Source organism: Octopus sinensis, linkage group LG3, assembly GCF_006345805.1.
Source record: "Octopus sinensis linkage group LG3, ASM634580v1, whole genome shotgun sequence".
In the NCBI taxonomy this organism is placed as follows: domain Eukaryota; kingdom Metazoa; phylum Mollusca; class Cephalopoda; order Octopoda; family Octopodidae; genus Octopus; species Octopus sinensis.
Genome location: NC_042999.1, coordinates 21,214,765 through 21,227,367, shown reverse-complemented (window position 1 = coordinate 21,227,367; position 12,603 = coordinate 21,214,765). Strand labels below are relative to the sequence as shown.

The 12,603-nt window shown below is 33.9% G+C and overlaps 1 long non-coding RNA gene across 1 annotated transcript in view; it reads right to left on the bottom strand.

Annotated features, from left to right (window-relative positions):
- Positions 1 to 5,244: 5,244 nt before the first annotated feature.
- LOC118762716 overlaps positions 5,245 to 12,603 on the bottom strand; it is a 16,507-nt gene continuing 9,148 nt past the window's right edge. Inside the window, exon 3 of the long non-coding RNA XR_004998468.1 lies at positions 5,245 to 5,369. This is a non-coding gene — a long non-coding RNA (uncharacterized LOC118762716). The remainder of the gene's footprint in view (positions 5,370 to 12,603) is intronic.

The following is a 12,603-nucleotide window of genomic DNA, read 5'->3' as shown; positions in this document are numbered from 1 at the left end:
TTACAGTCGACAAACTGCAATTTATGATACGATTCACATTCCGCACTTTTGAATGTGAAGCTTCACAATACCGTTTTGCATCCACCGATTACCAAGAAATATAAATTTTACCTAAATAGCAATCCCCATAACATTTATTTCCTTATTTGCTTTGTTGCGTTTAAATATATTCTTGTTACGTCACATGATATTTTTATCTAATCATTTGATATTATTCTGGCTTCTTAGTGATATCGTCTTGTTTTATTTTTGCCTCATAAAATTATTATTTAATCTAAATACTACTTAATGTAAGAGAAAATCAATAGTTATCTAAATAGTATTGGAATTTATGAACGTCGAGTTTATGCATAGTTACGTAGTTGAGAAGATCACTACGTGCCAAACTTTTTTCCACGTTAAAGTTCAATGTTCAGTAGCTTGGGCGTGTGAATCTCTTCTGCCATGTACAGATGTTAAACATAAACATATGATACCTATATGATTCAAATTTGCCAGACGTTTATTGTACCATGGGCACTTTGTATATATATATATATATATATATTATATAATTAGGGCTTAGTAAAATAAAATAAATTACTTTGCCACATACTGAACTTAGTAGAAATAGCAGCCAAAATAAAATTTTTTTAGCCATTTCTACTACTTAAAGAAAATTTCTCTCAGATAATGTTTACTCCAGACAGCTCACGAAGGTTTGGAGGTAAATACAGAAAAATATCACAAGTACATAGATCGATTGAGTACGTTAACGTTTCAAGATTAGCCAAGTAAAATCAGCAGTTCTTTCGTCAGCTCAAAATTTCTTAATTTGGATTTGGAAACACTAAAAAGAAGGAACCATACCTATCTGCGAACTTGTCGCTTCAAATGAACCAGCTCCGACTGACAGTGCTAACAAATTCAAAATGCGCAGGCGTAAATCTCTGCACTCCTTTGCCACCCACGTGGTCTATCTAGTAAACATTATATTTTAACCGCGAGAACCGAGGCAGTATGACAGAGAGAAATGAATTATAATATCAACAATTGAGGGTAAAATCGGCTAAAAAAATTTTTTTTTGGCTGCTATTTCTACTAAGTTCAGTATGTGGCAAAGTAATTTATTTTATTTTACTAAGCCCTAATTATATAATGTAATATTTTGAATTCGCCTTAAATGGTCCTTTTACATACTGAACACTTGGTGAAATTGATTAATTAATTTTACCCTCAATTGTTGATATTATAATTCATTTCTCTCTGTCATACTGCCTCGGTTCTCGCGGTTAAAATATAATGTTTACTAGATAGACCACGTGGGTGGCAAAGGAGTGCAGAGATTTACGCCTGCGCATTTTGAATTTGTAAGCACTGTCAGTCGGAGCTGGTTCATTTGAAGCGACAAGTTCGCAGATAGGTAAGGTTCCTTCTTTTTAGTGTTTCCAAATCCAAATTAAGAAATTTTGAGCTGACGAAAGAAATGCTGATTTTACTTGGCTAATCTTGAAACGTTAACGTACTCAAACGATCTATGTACTTGTGATATTTTTCTGTATTTACCTCCAAACCTTCGTGAGCTGTCTGGAGTAAACATTATCTGAGAGAAATTTTCTTTAAGTAGTAGAAACGGCTAAAAAAATTTTTTGTTGGCTGCTATTTCTACTAAGTTCAGTATGTGGCAAAGTAATTTATTTTTTATTTTACTAAGCCCTAATTATATAATGTAATATTTTGAATTCGCCTTAAATGGTCCTTTTACATACTGAACACTTGGTGAAATTGATTAATTAATTTTACCCTCAATTGTTGATATATATATATATATATATATACATACATACGTACAGGAGTATGTGATAAAAAGTGCTTCTCAACCACATGGTTCCGAGTTCAGTCCCACTGCGTGGCATCTTCGGCAAGTGTGTTTTGTACTATAATCTCGGACTGACCAAAGTCTTGTGAGTGGGTCTGGAAATAGAAATAGAAATACGCGCGTCGTATACACGTGAACACACGCACACAAACACACACACACACACACACACACACACACAATTTTATTCAACAAAAACAATAACAATATATAACTAAAGCATGTTTAAATGGTGGTCTGACCATCTGCCAAGCAAATAGGAAGCAGTAATTGAAGTAGATGGTAAATATCCTCAGGAATAATCATTTAAAGATGTTTTTGTTACATGTTGTTATTGTTTTCGTTGAATAAAATTTGTGGAAAAAAAAAAGCCGCCATAATTATGCACCAATCAAATATAAGTATATATTTATGTGTGTGTGTGTGCTTTGTTTCTCTGTTGGTTCCTCACCATCACTTGACGACCGATCTTCGTGTGCTTACCATAGAATAAGTAATAGGCTTACAAAAGTATAAGTCCTGGAGTCAATTTCTCCGACAAAAATCTTGTAATTGTGGTGCTTCAGCATGGCCACAGTCAAGAGACTGAAACAAGTAAAAGTGTAAAATCATAAGAGAATACACACACATATTTATATATACATACATACATACATACTTACATACATGCATACATACAAAAAATCCCTGTGAATGTGGTGCTCCATCATGGCCGCAGTCAAGAGGCTGAAATACGTAAAAGAGTAAAAGAATAAAAGAATACTTAAAAAGCGAGGTAAAAGAAGTCCATCAGGAAGCTCATGATGTCCCCTTTTTTTCTACAGCAAGGACATCATCTAATAAGTTCATGATGCACCTTTTTTTCTACAGCAAGGACATCATCTAGGAAGCTCATGATGCCCCCTTTTTTTCTACAGCAAGGACATCATCTAATAAGTTCATGATGCACCTTTTTTTCTACAGCAAGGACATCATCTAATAAGTTCATGATGTCCCCTTTTTTTCTACAGCAAGGACATCATCTAATAAGTTCATGATGCACCTTTTTTTCAACTGCAAGGACATCATCTAGGTAGCTCATGATGCCCCTTTTTTTCTACAGCAAGGACATGATCTAGGAAGCTCATGATGCCCCCTTATTTCAACAGCAAGGACATCATCTAGGTAGTTCATGATGCCCCCTTATTTCAACAGTAAGGACATCATCTAGGAAGCTCATGATGCCCCCTTTTTTCAACAGCAAGAACATCATCTAGGTAGCTCATGATCCCCCCTTTTCTTAACAGCAAGGACACCATCTAGGGAGCTCATGATGCCCCCTGTTTTTTAACAGCCAGGACATCATCTACAACTACTTAGCTCCGATTAAATATCTTATTTTTCGCCGCGATGTAACATAGGTTGAGTGACAAAAATCAAGTTAGATACTGACTAATCAATTGTAAACTTATTGTCTGGGGCGTTACTGCTCTCCAGAATTCGATCTTAAATATACACAGCACAATGCATAACTGAGAAGCCTAAATTTTACTAAACCGACATTAGATTTACATGTCAATCTCAAATCTCACTTAATACAGAGGAAAGTAAGCTGCATTTACACGTATTTTAATAGTGAAATATTTGATCTCTTCCTTGCTTCATTTTCGCCAATTCTGAATTATCTATATTCTGGATGTCTCAATGAATTTCTTTCAGCTTTCACAATTATCTCTACTCCCACAAACCCATAGCACAAGATAAAATATAATAGAATCAATACCGCCATTATTTCAAATATTTATATGAGACTTGCTCTGTTTTTACACAAGTCTAGCTACTATATGTTTCCTGAGATAAGAGTAAATATTACATTATCGTCATTGTGGATATTATGTTTTATATGTTTTCGTCTTATAGACTGAATTCAATTTATCTAAGATGGCCACATTACGAAATATATGGTCAGTCAACTTAGTTATTCTTTTGCAACTGTACTATTTGCTTTGTGTGTACAAACACGTGTGAAATATAAAAAGTAAAGGAATTATAAAACTAATAATGCTAATTGTCATTTTAAAAGAAGGAGGATATTATTGCTGCGAAGTATATTGGCTATTTTACTGATCATTAAGGGAACATTTTAGAATTTAATGGTGACGCTTTCTGTCAGGACTACGGTAATTTAAAAACGAATGTGTTTCCTATTGATCACAGATTTCATTCTATTTTTGTTAGGCTAGCATAGAAAAAAAGACTGTCTAGATATTACCGGACGTATCTGCAACTCTCAACTTCCTATGGTTTACTTCTTAACTATTTAAGTATTCTTTTACCAAGTGTGACTCCAGCCAAACCTCAGGCGATTTTTGTATATCTCTTGACGGCACACTGACATTTTTATGATGTATAAATCTTATAGACACTTTTTTTTTTATTAGATACATATTCTGTATGGTTCACTTCACTGTAGTTATTTTCCTCTTTTGCAATTAATATCACTATCAAACTTTTACTAAGTCTGAGACCTGTTGTAAGATAGGTCTCTGTTGTACCCATATCAGGAAAAACAGAACATAACAATTAAAGAGATATGCAATATTTGAACAATAGAATTGTTATAAAGGGTTCTTGGGAATAGAAAATTATACAGAAAAATAATAGTATATACCTGTTAGGAATGGAGGAATTTCAGCCACGTTTCGTGGTCTGCTACCACAACAGCTCCTTTACAGGATCTAATTAGCTCAAGAGATCATCAGGAGGAACCACGTCCGGTTTCGGCCCGTACTTATCTACCGTTTTGACGTGGCGGGGCCTCCCTTTCGGAGGTGTCTTCAGCTCTGGTGTTGAGTGTATGTCTTCTTTCTCCATCTTTCTTCTGTTCCCTGGCCTCTTCGATGTAGCGTCAACGAGTGTCAGCTGGCGACTGGCTGTCTTGTCAAATTTTTTTTTTAAATACCTGCTGCTAGGCTGCAGCAGGCAGCCCCAGCAAGTTGTCACGTGACACTGTCTCAAACTTAACTGACCAATCAGCGAAGCTACTTCAGCGTCAGCCTGTCTCACCTAGTGATGTTCTTTTCCTGTCGGAATGTTATGACTTTCAAGACATTTTTAGTCTTCCCGCTTCAGCCATACACAGAAGCTGGCTTTTTCGACCGCCTCCTGTACTCTCCTTATTAGTTTTCTCAGCTCCGAGCTAGAAAAAACAAATCTTCTTTTGAATAGTGTTGTCATTTTTCTTTCAATGAAGCCCCTAACCCCTACTGCCAAGTGGTAATACTCGAAAGTCCATTCCTGTTCTCTGGACTCTTCGATTAGTCTTTCGTACCTCTTCTCCTTCCGTTCTCTGCATTGTCGATGTTCTCTTCCCATGGCAGTGTCAGTTTTAGCAAAATTCTTATTCTCTGTTCTCTGTCCCATAGGACTAAGTCTGGTCTTTTTGTCGTTTTTATGAGTGGAAATATTACTAGTCTCTCTAAATCTGTGGCCAGCTTCCAGTATCCCTTCCATCTTTCGTCTATCTCGTATTCTGATTCTTGCACGTTGACTTTATCTCTCTCCCCCTTCTCTCTCTCTCTCTCTCTCTCTGACATTCAACACTTTAGATATTATGTGCCACCAGTTAATAAGGTAGAGATGTAACAGTGGTTAAATGAAGGACATCGCCACATATAAGCATTTTGAAACAAATGAACGAAGGAAGCAAACGTAGAAGAGAATTGCAGATGTGAAGCGAGCGGATGAGGAAATGAATTGAAAAGCAACATAAAACGAAATGGGGAAGAAATGCAAAGCTGATATAATTACACAAATCAAAAGATCGAGACAGCAGAGAGAAGATAATTCAGAATAAGTATCTGCGGAAGGAAAAGGAATAATGGGAAAATAGAAACTGGAAAATCATGTATGTGAACTTATGCATATGAGCGTTTGATTGTATTGTTGTGATCTTGTGTTTGCGTAGGAGTAAATAGACAAATTAACAATTATATGCAACGGGTCAGGTAGTACTCATGACGAGGCCATAAACTTTGTATATCTGTTTCTTTCTATAATTATTAGCTTCCAACCTCTCTCTCTCTCTCTCTCTTACAATGAACATCTGTATATACATATCTATAAGTGTGCATGTATCAATGTATATACATACCAATATATGCACAAATATATATATATATATATATATATATATATACGTGTGTATATATGTATATATATTTATAAACATGATTATGTATGTATATATTTATATACATGAGTATATATATATATATTATATATATATATATATATATATATATATGTATTATATATATATATATTATATATATATATATATATATATATATATATATTATATATATATATTATATATATATAATATTATATATATATATTATATATATATATATATATATATGCGCATGTATGTATGTATATGCATATGCATGTATGTATGGATGTGTATGAGTGTTCATTTGTGTGTTGTTATAAAACGTTGCTGTGCAGTATTAACGAGAATGACAGTAAATGAAAAACCGGATAGCGAACGAATCTATACAATGGAAAGGAAATAGAATAGGAGGAAATTTTGTAAGGGAATTACAAGTACATTTGGAGAAAAAAAAATATATGAAAGAGAATCTTTAGAAATAAGGGCAAAGTGAGTACTTGAAAGAGAATGGGATATATGGGAGGGATGGAACACAATAGTGCTTTAGGATAACGGAATTAATATTAAATTTAAATATTGAGAATTCTTCAGAGAATTGTCATATACTACAATTCATTTATCTTTTAGAAATCAATTACTGAGTTAAAACTTTCCAGTAGATTAATAATAATAGTTTTCACCTGATCATGTAGACAAAGAAACCTGGCTGAAATGAAGGAAGCTAGATTTCGTTCTAAGTTTCTTAGTTTACTTGTATTCTACAAATGCTTGTCCCTAGATAATTTGTAGGTTCCCCATTACCTTAATACGCATCGGCGAATTACAATGGTACTCATTGTCACAACTAGACTGATGCATGCAAACCTGATTACTTCGTGAAACGAGCTTAATTCATTTCACTCACCTTTCAAATGGCATGCGCAAAGGTGTGATACTGACAGGGGAACTGAAATCTGAATAGGAAAATAGTTAATTGTTTCTGCCTAATGATTGTCTTATTATTCCAAACTCTAATCTGCAGTAAAATAAAGCAACAACAAAACAATGAAAAACATACGATAAAGTTGTAAACAATACTATTGAAATTAGCAAGACGGTTTCAGTGGGAATTCCAACGTACATTAAGTGAAATAACCTCATCTGAGTACCGCCAATGGTCGAGATAACGAGCCGAAGTAAATTTATGCATATCAGGACATAAGTAGTTTTCTAGTACTTATTAATTTTATAATCTTTATTTATATATAAAATGCATCATAATGCGGGATAATATGCGGGATAATATTGAAGAACATCACGCTACAAGTGTGATATTCAATTTAGCAAAGGGAATGAAACAAAAAAAAGTCGATTTAGAGTAATCTCTTGAATACAGAAAATAAAACCCCAAAAGAAAAAAATGGAAAGCAAAAAAAAAAAAGCAACAAAATCCACAACTTTATATTTCAAACAGATAGAGCGTAAGAAATTTGAAATGAACTACATAAATTGAAACCTATCAATAAAATAGCGCAAAATATATGCATAAAGAGGTAGGACAAAAAATTTCGAAAGTTACCAGGAGTGGTGTTTACAAAATTCCGCTAGATGGTGACATGTAAATACTATTGTTAATCGATATAGATAGCCATCTTCACCGTAAAAATAAGGAAAAGAAATAGACGAACAACTCATTGTTGGAGCAGTTTAGACAGTGTTTACTGCATTAGATATATTTAGAAAACCAACAAAGATAGAAACCAAGTTATTGTAACTCTATGTCTGTCTTGATAAGGTCTTTGTCTTGTGTTATTATATCTGATCAAACGCAGGTAGAAAAGAGAACAAATTGAATAACAGAGAAACAAAGTGAAGAAAGCTTACTTTATAAACACAGACATGGGTACAGATAAGCTGTTCAATTAAGTGTGAAAATATAATTGGAGAACAAATACGACGTAGGATCATAAACATTTTGGGACTAATGACTACTATTTTTAAAATCTGTAGATTGTTATTTCCTGCAGGAGATTTATAAGCTCTTTTTGTTTTCAAATATTTATTTGACACATGGAAAATCAAGCAAGTAATTTATTGAGGACGTGAACCTGCTAACGAAACTGACTAAATATTTTGGTCGAAAACGTTTTAATGTTCGTACAAAATAAAACATGGCAAATTACTCTACGTAATTTTTCCGAACATCTTGAATTTTTCTAAACGTCCTGAAATTGAAACTGTACTTTCTATCAACAATGTCACACACACACACACACACACACACACACACACACACACACACACACACACACACATACATACATATATATATATATATAATATATATATATATATATATACATACATATATATATGGTCGACTTTGCCTTTCATCATTTCGGAGTCGATGAAATAAGTACCAGTTACGAACTGGGGTCGATGTAATCGAGTAATCGCCTGCCCCAAATTTCAGGTCTTGTGCCAATAGTAGAAAGGATTATTACTACATTTGCTGCTGCTCTTAGTAACTCGGGCAGATTTTGTGTGACTGCACTCAGGCACATCTCCCTCGGCGGAGACGCGTGGGTTAGTCGTTAGCGTGTTCGACTCATGAGGGTAAGATTGTGTTTTCGGTTCCTGGACCGGGCGACGTCTTTTGTTCTTGAGCAAAACACTTCATTTCACGCTACCCCAGTCCACTCAGCTGCAAAAACGAATAAGCCTGTGACGGACCGTCGTTTCGTCCAGGTAGGGAATTTATACTCCATGAAACAGGGTAACAGGTCCTTATGAGTCGGTATGATTCGAGAAGGCAATATCTCACTCACTTATCACTTCTTTCTTTTATACTTTTTATCTTGGAAAGAAAAAAAAATGTAAAAGCTTTTAACGTCTTTATTATTGATTTCTAAGGGCAAAATGGAATGATTTTCGTCATTATCATGATAAATTACATCAAAATTGCGTCTTTTGAATATATTCAGATGAAAATTTGAAAAACTTCAAGGGATTGGAAGAAATTTAACAAGTTCTAAAATATTTTTTTTCAGTTTTGTATTATTGTCGAAACTATATGGAAGCCTGTCATGTGTGTGTGTGTATATGTGTGTGTGTGTACCATTCCACTACCGATCGACAGTCACAGTTGGTTTGTTTACGTCCTCGTAACTTGGTGATTCGGCGAAAATCCGATAAAACAGTACCACACTTATAGTTTACTAGACTGAACCCACTTAAAGTGTTCCAGAATGGTCGCAGTCCGACGACCGAAACGCGTAAAAGATAAAAAAAGAAATATAGTTTTTGTCTTGTTTCCACTCTGCATCTCCTTGATTGACCATTACATCCATTTCTTTCTTCACAGATCTTGAACCCTCTTGAACCCATCATTCCTGCAATCGTCCATCAATATCTGGAATATATTAAGGGTATGAGATGGAGTGATTATAAACTATATAATAAGAACATAAGTTTATTGACCTCCTTCAGACCAAACCATTGTAGATGAGCCCTAATAATGACTAATTAAATTATGTTACGATTTACGGGTATAAGAAGATCTATATGTATCTCATCAGGCGATTCTCAGTTGCTGTCTCCGTTGTTTTGTTTCCATTCTGCATCTCCTTCATTAACCATTACAGCTATTTCTTTCTTCACAGATCTTCAACCCGCTTGAACCTGTCATTCCTGCAATCCTCCGTTCAAGGAATACATTAAGGATATGAGATGGCGTGCCTAAAACTACGTAATAAGAATATATATTTTTTTACTACCCACAAGGGGCTAAACACAGAGAGGACAAACAAGGACAGACAAACGGATTAAGTCGATTACATCCACCCTATTGTGTAACTGGTACTTAATTTATCGACCCCGAAAGGATGAAAGGTAAAGTCGACCTCAGCGGAATTTGAACTCAGAACGTAACGGCAGACGAAATACGGCTACGCATTTCGCCCGGCGTGCTAAAGTTTCTGCCAGCTCGCCGCCTTCGTAATAAGAATATAGGTTTATTGACCTCTTTCAGACCAAACTATTGTAGAGAAGCCCTAATAAAGACCATGATAATGTTTCCAGAATAATTTATTGATTGATCAAAACGCTGTTTATAATTTAGAAAAATTAGATCATTTTTCCCCTTTCGTTTTATTTGAAAATTCTACTTTTAGTTCTATGCTTTCAAAAAAGATATTTCATCTAGTATTATGGGAATCAAGCATTTTACTTCCAGCCTTATTTTCCTGTTTTCAAAAGCGCTCTGAAGTTGTGATATCTGAAGCATGAAAAAAATTACGCTACACTAAATACGAAAAAAAAAAAAAATGAAAAAAAGAATTAAAAAAACTGACGAAGATAAAGAAAACGTTTCACATTATAAAGGAAAACAACTTCGTAGGAATTGCATAAAATTTCTAAACCATTCATTTACAATTGTTTCAGTTTGTAACTTTCATATTCCACTTCAATGAATGTATTGTTTGTTAACTAATCTTCTTTTTACACTTTTGGAGTTTCTCATTAATACACGCGCACACTTATTCACAGAGACAAATGCATATATATATATATATATATTTATTTATATATACATATATATATATATACATATATATATATGTATATATTATATATATATATATATATATATATATATATATAATACATATATACATATATCTGTGTATATACATATATAAATATACGCGTACATAGATACACACACAGATACAGGCACACAGAGTATGTATATATATGTATGTATATATATATGTATTTATATACATATATATATATACATATATATATACATATATATATATATATATATTATATATATATAATATATATATATATATTATATATATATATATATATATATGTATATATGTATATATATATACATATATATATGTAGATATATACATATATATAAATGTGTGTAAGTATAGAAATATTTACACACATATATAAGCATACATGTGTGTATATACTTATGTAAATATACGCGTACATAGATACACACACACACACACACACACACATATATATATATATATATATATATATGTGTGTGCGTGTATTCATATATAAATATACGTGCGCATAGATACATACACATGCATACAGACGTACATACATATATGCGTGTGCGCATGTATATACATCCCCCACACACAACATACACTTATATATAGATTGTAGCATGTATAATAAAAGAGAAAATTTCTTTAGCTTTTAAAATTCTTTTACAGAATTTGAAAAAAAACAATATGGGCCTGTGGAAATTCATTAATGAGTTTATATATAGATGTGTGTGCACGTGCACGCACGCGTGTATGCATTTGTAGTTCTGCCTGTTTAAATATGATGTGCACATATTTCAAATCTCATAGCCGCACAGACTTACACGCGCACACACACACGCACATGCACACATAGGCAAAGAAATATTTATGAATAATAGAATGACCAACTACCTTGAATTATTTTCAGTCAAACATCTCCAGTTGGGTGGGGGTGGATTTCTTAATAAAATTATTGCACACCATAAATTCCACATCGTCCATAACAAACACTTAAAGTGATTATATTAGTTGTTTGCAGCTATTTACCTCACAATAGCAAGTTTATTACATTTCAGAACCAGAGATACGCTGTTCTATATTTAAGAGATGAGGAATTATGTACATTATTTACATTTGACAGATATTTGTCCTCATCTTGTTTGTTGTTAATACAACGTTTCGGCGGATATACCTTCCGGGCATATGGCGTACTGCTTAAGAGAGCGGGCTATTAACCCCAAGATTCGGAGTTCGATTCCAGGCAGTGACCTGAATAATAATAATAATAATAATAGACTTCTAATCTTAACTGATTGGAGGTATATTGTCTTGGTATAAAAGATGGGCTACAGCAAATATTCTGCTCAATAGCACAGATTTGCGTGTCAGTTGTTTGACCATAACCAGTTGAGCATGTTCCTTAGTGGCTGACGATATGTGCATCTCTGGTCACGAACAGATGTAGTGGGGGAGTATCATACTCATGTATTGAGAGAAATTCTTTGGCGGTTGGATAATTCACATCTGGAAACATGAGTATTTTGTTCAACATCCTTAAACAACCCTTATTGAGGGACTTTTTGAGCGGACGGTTTATTCGACCAGAAGAAAATTCTAACTGGGCCCCACCTGCAAGGTCATGTGCTGTTTATCTTGATATGAGATCACCAGGTCGCGCGCATATGGTTGCGATGCATGTGCCTTGTGTACCCTTATCAGACGGGTAGTCATGATGGGTATACTGGGCTTGGTATATTTTACTCCAGTGTCACTTTGAGGGCATGCATTGCTCTCTCATAATACTACTACTACTACTACTACTACTACTACTACTACTACTAATAATAATAATAATAATAATAATAATAATAATAATAATAATAATAATAATAACATCGAAAAATACGTTAGGAATGAGAACCCGGTTTCGAAATCTCCCCAAGACACCTGATGGAAGCTGGAGGGTATATCAGCTGAGACGTTGTATAAACAAAAAGCTGCATGATGACAAATACCTGTCATATGTAAATAATGTAGAGCTA